The 10,455-nt window shown below is 40.8% G+C and overlaps 1 pseudogene; it reads right to left on the bottom strand.

The window, feature by feature from the left end:
• Positions 1-329: 329 nt before the first annotated feature.
• On the bottom strand, positions 330-9,805 carry LOC136678569 (zinc finger protein 383-like; annotated as a pseudogene).
• Positions 9,806-10,455: the final 650 nt, after the last annotated feature.

The following is a 10,455-nucleotide window of genomic DNA, read 5'->3' as shown; positions in this document are numbered from 1 at the left end:
ACAGATTAAGAATATATAAGTTAATTTGTCTAGTTAGAAAACTGTGTTTAGTTTACAGTTGAACACAAACCACCTTTACACTTTGTAATGACTCTAAAATTCACACACTGTAATTAATTTTCTAACATAAGCATAAAATCATTTTTCTTTTCAGTCACTTAGTTATGGAAAACAACTCACCAATTTCCAGAATGTGAAAAAGAGCTTGAGGGGAAAAAAAGACATCTTGTTTGACTCAACTGTAATTTGTAACTGTAATTAGTTCTTCTCTGAAGAAAAGAAGAAATGAAAACTATGTCCTAAAAAGGTTTTGCGAGGTTAAGGGGTGTTTAGCTACTGTCGTTACTGCAGCTGCTGCCACTGCTGAGGTCGGGTTTCTCTCATTTATGGATCTACTCATGTGCTTTAAGGTGGCCCGACTGGCTGAAGCTCTTGCCGCAATGGCAGCAGTTGAAGGGCTCCTCACCCATGTGGACTTGCTGGTGGTTGCGGAAACTCATCTCCTTGGCGAAGGTCTTGCCGCAGTGCAAGCAGCAGAAGGGCCTCTCCCCGGTGTGGATCAGCTGGTGGGCTTTCGGTTCCTTTGACTGGCAGAAGCTCTTGCCGCACTTGGTGCAGGTGAAGGGCTTGTCACCCGTGTGGAGCCTCTGGTGCGAGTGGAAGTGGTGCGCCTTGGTGAAGCCTTTGAGGCTGTGGGCAAAGGTGTAGGGCTTCTGCGGAATGTGGATGAGCTGGTGCGTCTTCAGGTTGCCTGCCTAGCCGCACTCTTGAAGCTCTTGTAGCGTATGTTGGGTGTTTAATCATACGCCACGATACCTTTGTGAATATATATTTAATACATATATTTATAATTTGTGTTTATAGCGTTGACCTTATTCAAACTCCTATAATCTCTGATATTTGACTTAATGATATTAATTAAAGTTTATAATTGGCTTAAGCAATTAAAACGTTAATAATTAGTCTGAGAATGAATAATAATCAAGCTAATGTGAGTACGTCAGGATTTTCAGAAATTCTAATGAACAAACTGCACACACTGTTATTTCAAATAATGAAAGCTTTATTAACAGAAGAAAGATATTTGATTAACATAGCATAACCTTGTAATCTTACGGCGTCACCACAGGGTAGACCGATTCGAGCTTAAAGGTGAGCTAGGCACTTCTGGCTTGTGACTAAAGTGTTGCTAACTAAGGTTTAATTAATACAAAATTTATCAAGAAACTTGATTCGATTTTCAGCTCTGGAAATGCATAAGTTTAGCTTACTTTTTCGTCGATTTTCACCACTCGTTTGGATGCAGAGGCTCTCTGAGGTCCTGGGAGTGAAGGCGTCTCACTTAGTCTCGCGGTTTTTACCGCAGAAGCGTCCAGGCTGAGTCAGCTTGGAGGTCCTTCTTCGTTGGTTGAGTTGTCTCGGGCGTACCCGGAGTGTGATGACGCAGGCGGCAGGATCCTCTCTTCGGCTTTTTGTCCGGAGTGGGAGGGTCCAAAGTATGGAAGTCTTGGACGAAAGGCTCGCTAGTTACTGCAGCTCCAGAACTGAAAATCGATTCAATAAACTCACTTATTCTAAGACTTTCTGGTATCTCGGCAGTGTTTCCTTACTCTGGCCACGAATAAGTTCACCTGCTTCGATCAGTCATGAGATTAAACTTAGATTGGGCTATAAGACATAAACACGATTAAAAGAAAAGAAGATATTCGAATCATTCGACGCGTTATTAAAACTTCATACTATGAGCTAATTCAAGACGTCTCCTGGAAGCTTTGATGAAGTCTGAGAGTTTTCTTTGTCTCGTCGGCTGGAAGGAGAGGCGTCTCTTTGTTGTTTCAAAGTTTCTCGGATTTTCTTGCCGTTGTTGTCGTCGTCCTCTCTTTTCCGCTTTCTTTCGTGGACCGTTACTTCTGTCGAGCTCTCGTAACTGCTGTCGAGCTCTCGTAACTGAATTGTGAGCAGTCGACCTGCTTTTTTTCAAAGTCAGCGCGATCACGCCCTAATGGGAGGCGTTCTTTCCTGATTGGACGCGAGTTCAGGCTCATGTGACTGACTAAATGAGACAGAAAAGAGTGAAGGCTGGATCAAAGATTTTAAACAATAAGTAATAAGATAGACATTTCCCGTATCAAAATTTCCTATTCATATTAGTAACATACAACAATGAGTATACTGGATTATTAATATCAAACATTTACATAAGGTTTCATCTTTACGTCCCATTTATGATGATACGCTGGAAAAGAACATTAATCCGTTTTCTCTATTAGGAGACAGAACTTCTTTTCATGATAGAAACAATCGGCAACATACAACATTTCATTAGAAGGTGGGCATTCATCTGAGGACACAGAAAGTGACATTAATACATTTGTTTATACACATTTAATCAGAATTCGACTATTTTCCGCTATTGTTTTAGGCGACTCCGCGCGAGGCGTAGTTTCGCCAGTGTCCATTTGGAGTCGCTGTTGGTCCATGTGTAGGTTGTCGTGTAGATGAGTCAATGGGGTTCAACTCGAGGTCACCCCTTCTAAACACCTGCTGATTCCTGTGGGAGATAACGAGAGACACTGAGGTGCCACTTCGTCATAAACGGGATTATAACCCTTCCTTTTGTTTGAGGTTCCTGTCTCTTAAAAGCATTATAAAAATCGGTTATCTCGACAGTTCCTGGCCATGTGTCACTTGAAAGTGTTCTTAGGTGGGTGCATGTGTGTGGGGGCTGCAAGGCCTTTGCCCCCTGTGGTTTGTGGAATGCTGACTTCGGGACCAGATGAAAGGTCCTCTTCAGAATGGAAAAGTTTTAATTAAAACTTTTCATTTCTTCATTTATATTCTGTCCATATCTATCTTCGGTCCATACTCCACTACACTCTTGCCACACTGCAAGCAAGTGTAAGGCCTCTCTCTGGTTTAGATTCGCTGGTGAATTTTTAGGTTGCCCAAAGTGCTGAAGTCTTTGCCGCACTGCGTGCAGGAGAGGGGCTTCTCTCCTGTGAGATTGCAAGGTATGCAAGAGTGCGATTTTGTGCCGGCCTGGGGACCCTTAGCTGCCCGACTGCAGCTCGTACAGGTGTCCCTTCTGGACCTTGAGGTTGGGTTCATACTCTGGTTTGAGGGACACCAGCTCCCTGGTCTAGTAACACTGAACGTCGACGTGCTGCTCTGATTTGATGTACTCCAGGCTGTCGTGCACATGGGTGATGTAGTCGAAGACGAAGCTGGGTTCGCAATGAGACTTGAAGGAGTCCAGCTTCACGCTGTGGAAGGAGCGCAGGTCGCTGTGCCGCTCAGACTTGATGTAGTCCAGGCCGCTGATCTCCATCTTGATCTGCTCAGAGCCCAGCTCAGCCGTGCTCAGTAGCTGGATCTCTGAGAGGTCCACCATGTGGTTGGAATCCAGGTCCTGCTCGGACTTGATGCAGGACAGCATGGCCATGGGCTCGGCGATGTCTGAGGTGAGTGTGCTGAGGGTGGGCGTGCTGCAGCTGATCAAGTTTTCACAGTTCTGTTTCAAAGTCCTTTTGTTTTATTGCCTTCTTTTGAATTTTTGGATCCCTGTAGTACATTGGAACCTCCAACAACCATCCACCCTTACAGTGTTCTGTAAGAAAGAAACAACAACCAGTATCTTTCACAAAAATAACAGACACAAATAGCCACATTTTACAAGTTAGTACTAGTAATATTAATACTAGTGATAAACCGATATATCGGCCTATTTTTGGGATTTTTTTAAATAAATATATTTATAAATATATATATACTAGCGCAAAAGGCCGATATTTACACAATGCACACAGGTAATGCTGTGGGCAGCTCTGTCATTCTGGCTGTCAGAGCGCCCCTTGCGTGCATTTTGCCATCTTACAGACAGACATCATTGAGTACAAGCCTCCAACATGTAGCTGCATGCCGTCTCAGAGAAAATGGTATGAATTATTTTCTCTTCTTCTGCTCTCACTATTTGTTACTGGCTGCTCTTTCTAACATACACTCAATAATCTGCTCTCATAAACGACTGAGTGGATAGTTGTAACCTAGAAGCCCCGCGTTATTTAGCCTCTTATTATGGTCATTGGTCGGCGGTGCCTATAAAAAAAATCACTAATTGTTATAACCGTCAGTAAGTACTACAGGTCCAAAGTCAACAGTCAATGATTAAAGTCACTGATTTTCATTGATTTAATCATTTTATATATAATCTCACTCAATAAATACGTATTTTTGCTGTTACTGGAAATTGATATGAAAAAATATTGGTTAAAATACAGATTTTCAGATTTTTCACGGTGCCATATTTGAGTAATGTGTACATATCATACATCAATTGAACGGTCAGACTCTCAGGATCATGAAGATATAGACTAAAATTTAGGACTAAGGAATTAAAGCCAAAAGAATTAGATATTCCAATCGATGACAAAACCACTGCTTCTCGAAGCCTGAAGAGCCCACAAGCAGCTCACACACAAAGTTAACATAGCAAACCGTTCGTGAGTAATCCTCATGTTTGTGTCAAGAGTACAGGCCGAAAAAAGATTCTCAAAAAAACAAAGAGTACACATTATCAAAATATAATCCAAATATGTGTTCTCCTCGTGTCCGCGTGGGTTTCCTCCGGGTGCTCCGGTTTCCTCTCACAGTCCAAAAACACACGTTGCAGGTGAATTGGTGACTCAAAAGTGTCCGTAGGTGTGAGTGTGTGAGTGAATGTGTGTGTGTCTGTGTTGCCCTGTGAAGGACTGGCGTCCCCTCCAGGGTGTATTCCCGCCTTGCGCCCAATGATTCCAGGTAGGCTCTGGACCACCCGCGACCCTAAATTGGATAAGCGGTTACAGATAATGGATGGACGGATAATCCAAATATGATCCCCATGGACCCATGTCACTGCAGCGTAGCTTAGGCGCTCAGTTTTCCAACGACATGTCAATCAAATCTGTAGACCAATCAGGGGCAGAGTTACGGTGATGTGCACCCAAGGAGGCGGGACAAACACGCAACAGAGCGCATATGTTTTCAGCGCCTAACAGATCCAGACACTGCGAGAGAGACTCAAACGTTTCTGTTTCGCAGTCAAAAGCTCCACAAACAATAATCAAGTCAATAAACATGTTTTAAAGCTTAGATGTCTTTTACTAGTTACATTTCCCCCACTGAGGGCATTTAAATGCAGCAGGGGTGTGGGGGAGGTTGCCTTGTTCTACAGCCAATCAGAGTGCAGCTCTCGCCTTTTAACATATCAGTCATTTAAAGAGCTTTGAGACGGTTAAATCCAATTAATCACTTGTAGAGTGACATCAAAAATGCTGAAGAATTTCATTCATTTTCCTTCATTTAACCAGGAAAGTATCTCACTGAGATTAAGAATCTCTCTTACAGGAGAGTCCTGGCCAAAACAGGCAGCAGCACATACAATGTTTCCACAAACACCACAAACCACTAAATCTCTAATAAGCTATTTAAGACATTTGCAAACCATTTTGCTCAATTCCAATGTCTGAAGAATGCTTTTTAAAACATTGGCACTAAGTCATGTACTTTAAATACTTTCTTTACCAAATATAAGTCTGATGGTGCAGCCTAACCAAAAGCTTGTTTTTCTATTTCAGTACGTACTGTGGAAACCTTAAGTAGATACAATGATTGAGAGTGTAATATCCATTACTTTTCTGATATGAAGAATGCAGAACTGTGTAATGTATTCCAATCAGGTTGGGCTGGAATATCAGTTTGAAGGTGTCAGATGTTAATTGACTACCAACAGCCAAACAGACGTAAAGCAGTTATCAGGAATAAAAGTAAAACAATCAAATGTTAGTTCAGTGATTAACAAAACAGCTACATCTCTTTAAAAAAAACATAGGATTGAATAGCATTTCAGAATTGATGTCAATGTTCAGCATTACAGCAGAGTGCACTTTTCTGATTTACACACCTGTTCTCTCTACGAAACATTTGAACGACTGAAGACACAGTTGTTCTTCCAATTTTCGGCTGCCCCCGGCGACCAGCTTCAGCCGTCGTAAGTCTGTGATTTAAAACATGGTCCACAATTGTTGCCCTCATTTCATCTGGGACAAACCTATGGGCATGGACTCTCCTACCTCTTCCTCTGTCTTGTCCCCTCAGTCTTCCACCACCCAGCCTTACCCCTCTTCTCGACTGTTCACCCTGTTCACAGCCTTGTCTTTCCACTGTGAGTCTTTGAGACACTGCAGTGTTTGGTGTCTATATGTATTTGTCAATTGAAGGTTCATGAGATGCACCTCTGAGCTATTGTTGAGAGCTGTTTGATCTTTGTTTGATCTAAACCTTCACAAATTCCCCTTCTTCACTGAGAGCCAAGATTCATCTGAGAAAAAATTTTATCAGTTTAGGAAAAATTACCAAAACTTACCAAAAAGGTTTCATAGAAATGTACAAATGATGCCTGAGAGATTATGACATGTTTAGCACTTTTGCAGGAAATGACCCAGGCAATGACCTAAAGCCTAAATGTATTGGAGGGTAAGACAATTCAACAGACAATCAGTAGAACACATTTTGATGAACATGACATAAGGAACTGATAAACACAGCCAACAATTGAACATGACCATTTGCATGAATGTACAAAGCATTTGCAAGATGAGAAACACAATGAGAAATGCTTTTATGATGTGCACAAGTGACAAGGAGATGCGAAGATTGAATGAACAATTTTGAGAATTTCACTGAGAAAAACTGTAATCATTTGTGCTACACAACCCTGACCTGGAAAAGCGGTTACAGACAATAAATGAATGAATTAGTGCTAAACGGTCTTGTCTTTCTCCTCTGTATCATAACGACACGCTCTGTCATTGACCAACAGTAAAGAGCATGAATGTGAATTTGGTCCAGTCTCTTTCAGTAAATCTCCCACACACAGTAATGAAAGTGGGTATTGTTTATATGCCCCTCACAGTAAAAATGCAGCCTGTGCATTTTCACTGCTATCAAAGACATTCAGAAATGACTTACAGAGTTACTGATGTACTGACAATGTGGCTAAAGGTGTTGACCGTCCTGTTCATAATCAACCACACAAGGTCTTGTTCTGATGACACTGACATGTTCATTGACATAGAAACTTCATTCTGGGACGTGATCTAAGGATTCTGAGCATGTTACAGGCATTTGACACTGATCCAGGGCGTGGTGCTGTTTGTAAGAAATGTTTTGAGAAATGCACATAAAGTTGTACAAATATAAAAGATGATTTGAGAAACTGTAAAAAAACTATAACTGTGATGTGTTTATTCTTCTTATCTTCATTAAACACAAGCACCTTTACATTGTATTAATCAGAATCACTATTTTCTCAATAAGGGAACAGGGTGTTTATGTAGAAAGGTAGTGTAGTAGGCCTCTGAAACTAAAACTATTAATAAATGTTTGTTTCAACGTCTGAAATCTGTACTACTTTATATTAGAGGATTAATAATAACACCACTGCGTTCTGTATTAAATTACGTTTTGCACAGCACCCCAACTTTTCTGGAAATGGGGTTTATGCATCACTTTGTAAAGAGAAGGACTGGAGCTTACTGCAAATACATTATTAAAAGAACAGCAGGCTACCCCCCAGCTGTAGGACAGGGCTGAATCTACTGTAACTTAGCACCAACAAGTGGATACAGTCAGAAGCAGTGTTCAGAAAAGGCAGTGGAGTTCTCCTGTTTTCAGCCTTCAAAACACTGCTATGTTCAAGTCCATAGAAACCTACTAATGTCTCCGAATTACTGACAAATTTAACAAAACACAGCCTTTTTCATCAGAAACTTTAACACACACTCTGTGTAGAGGAGGGGTTCACTATCTCTACAACATCAACTCAACCTTCATCTGATCAGGGACACACACTTCACACACACAAACACACACACACACACACACACACTTCGCTCACTTCTTTTTCATTCAATATTTTTTCATTTTATTTTTTAATATTTTCGCACCGCTATAGCATAATTCACAGGAACAACTCCAGAATTCTTCGAGGAAACCACTTCAACCTTCGTCAGAGTGTCGACCTGATTAAGATCGTGATGCACCTCTATGATGACAAGCTTATTCACTCCTACATCAACCTGAGAGAGAGAGAGACAGAGAGAGAGAGGAGAGAGAAAGAGACAGACTTTCTACTTTACATTCTACATTTATTTTTGTGTGTCTGTGTCTGTGCTAATTGAGTGTGCTATTCTCAGGAAGACCCACATTTTATTCCTTGATTCATATCTCAACTCAGGAAACACACACTGAATATTTACTACATTATTTAATTAAACATAATGAACTCTGACCTTTTTGTTTCTCAACACCACTGTTAATAATGTTCAGAATTAGGGTGAATGCAGTATTCCCCACTTGCCCCTAACACATATGGCACTTTTCCACTGTATGGACCTTACTCAACGAGTAAACACAACGAGTAAACAACGTTTAAGGTCACTGCTGCCATTGCTGTGTTCTCCAAAGCCCACTGTTCCTGCTAGAGACTGGGTTTTGAGGCGACACCCAATACATTTAGTGATAATATCTGATTGTGGAAGTCTTCTGAAGGAGAATGAAGCCCTAAATGTAACTAACGTCCAGCAGCTCCTCTGATATCACTGCAGACTGGTGCAGAGCTGCTACAGAGCGGTGCTAGTCGCCTGGGAATGAAGCACTTCTCTGTTCTGATGATGTATCAGGGTCTTGAAGGGTCGTCGTAGGGGGAGATATAACCACTGCACGCTGTAACTCAACCCCAAGGGGAGAGAGGACACTCAGAAACAAGGGGGAGGGGGGAATGGGATTCACCCTACAGTGAGTACTACAGCAGCTGGGGTAACTACAGTCTGGGTTACAGTGTAATGTAAAGCTTCCACAAGGAGGCGTTTGTGTTCATGTTCAGTTTGGGTTTGTGTCTCTTATAAATAACTTTATTATTCCCAGTCAAACAGCACAATCTTAACTAGAACCTTTATCTAGAACCTCCTTTCAGCTTGTTCATGTTTTTCTGGGGATTACACATTTATTACCAACAGACAAACCATAATCACGTATAAAAAGTTAAATGTACCTTGATTCTGTAGTTCACTCCTCCAGCAACTTGGGTTTGGTACGTCAGAACCTCGAAACGAGAAAACTCCTCTCCAAGCTGCTTTTGGACTTCAGGCTGTAGCTGAAATAATAAAAACAACATTTTACAACTACAGCTCAAACAACAGTAAATCAGAATAATATCTCCACAGACTGTCTTCACTTTTAATAATAATAATACTAACAGACCACCTTCACTATAATAATAGTACTGATGATGATGATGATACAGCTTCAGCTTAAAGTCACTGTTCTCAATGCCAAGTGTGGGCTGGAGGGGTCTATGTGGAACTGTTTTGACCTAATCCAGCTTATGAACTGTGTATTAAGAAGGTTTTTCATGCAATTACAACGGTTTATAAACAGCCAGATATTGTGCTGTAAGCTGTTTATAAACTCTCATGAGCTTTAGAAGAAGTGTTATTAGACACAAGGTATCAACAGTTTTCCGTCAGTGAAATGAATAACACACTGGAACACAGCAGTGGGTTTTAATTCTGACCCTGAGCAGGACGGCGCACTTACAGAAGAATAAATTACAGAGATGAACAATATTCACCTTCCTGCAGATCTCATTCACGCTGTTGTCAGCGTTCTTCCACTCTGACCATACTCCAAGTTGTGGAGTTGTTGGAGCAAACTCTGCGACCGTGAACAAGACAACCATGAGCAGGAGACAGAAGCTAGACGCCATGGTGCTGAGGAGAGTCTTTCAGGAGAAGTGACACCTCTGAGTGAGTGGAGTGTAGTTCTGAGAGTGAGTTCAAACTGCTGTAAAGCTGCTGTATTTCTACCTGCATCTTCATCACTATCACCTTCATCTCTCAGCACAGGAACCAGTCAGAAATTAAACCATTCCCTGAGGCAATAATAAGAGCCTTGCCTCATTTTCCTGTGAAACCTGTTCCTCCAGATGTTTGGAAAAATACTTGATTTCTTCGCTTTAAATTATGTCTCTGCAGAAAATATTTCTTTATTTTTATTTTCAGAGGAAAAAAAACATCTTTAAAATCTTTGCTGTGTGTGTATGTGTAACTTTGTTTTGCTGATGAGACTAATTTACATTGTCCTGAGCTTTTGAATAGATTGAAATGATCCATTTTAAAGTAATGTTTAAATATATACATGTTATCTTTGAATTTATATAAAATTATATTTATAATATTTGTTGGATGGTAATAAAAAATAAAAAAGTGAATGTGTAATCTCAGGGACACTGATGGACCACAGAGTGGACACTTTTTAAACCCACACTATTAACGCGTAATTTGTTTCTATGGAAACAGTTTGAGTAACCACTACTCAAAAGAAAATATTTTATTGCATTACTTAAAATGTTTTAAT

The sequence above is a fragment of the Hoplias malabaricus genome, chromosome Y (genome assembly GCF_029633855.1).
Source record: "Hoplias malabaricus isolate fHopMal1 chromosome Y, fHopMal1.hap1, whole genome shotgun sequence".
NCBI lineage: Eukaryota > Metazoa > Chordata > Actinopteri > Characiformes > Erythrinidae > Hoplias > Hoplias malabaricus.
The sequence above is the reverse complement of the archived record's forward strand: the minus strand, read 5'-3'. Positions and strand labels throughout refer to the sequence as shown.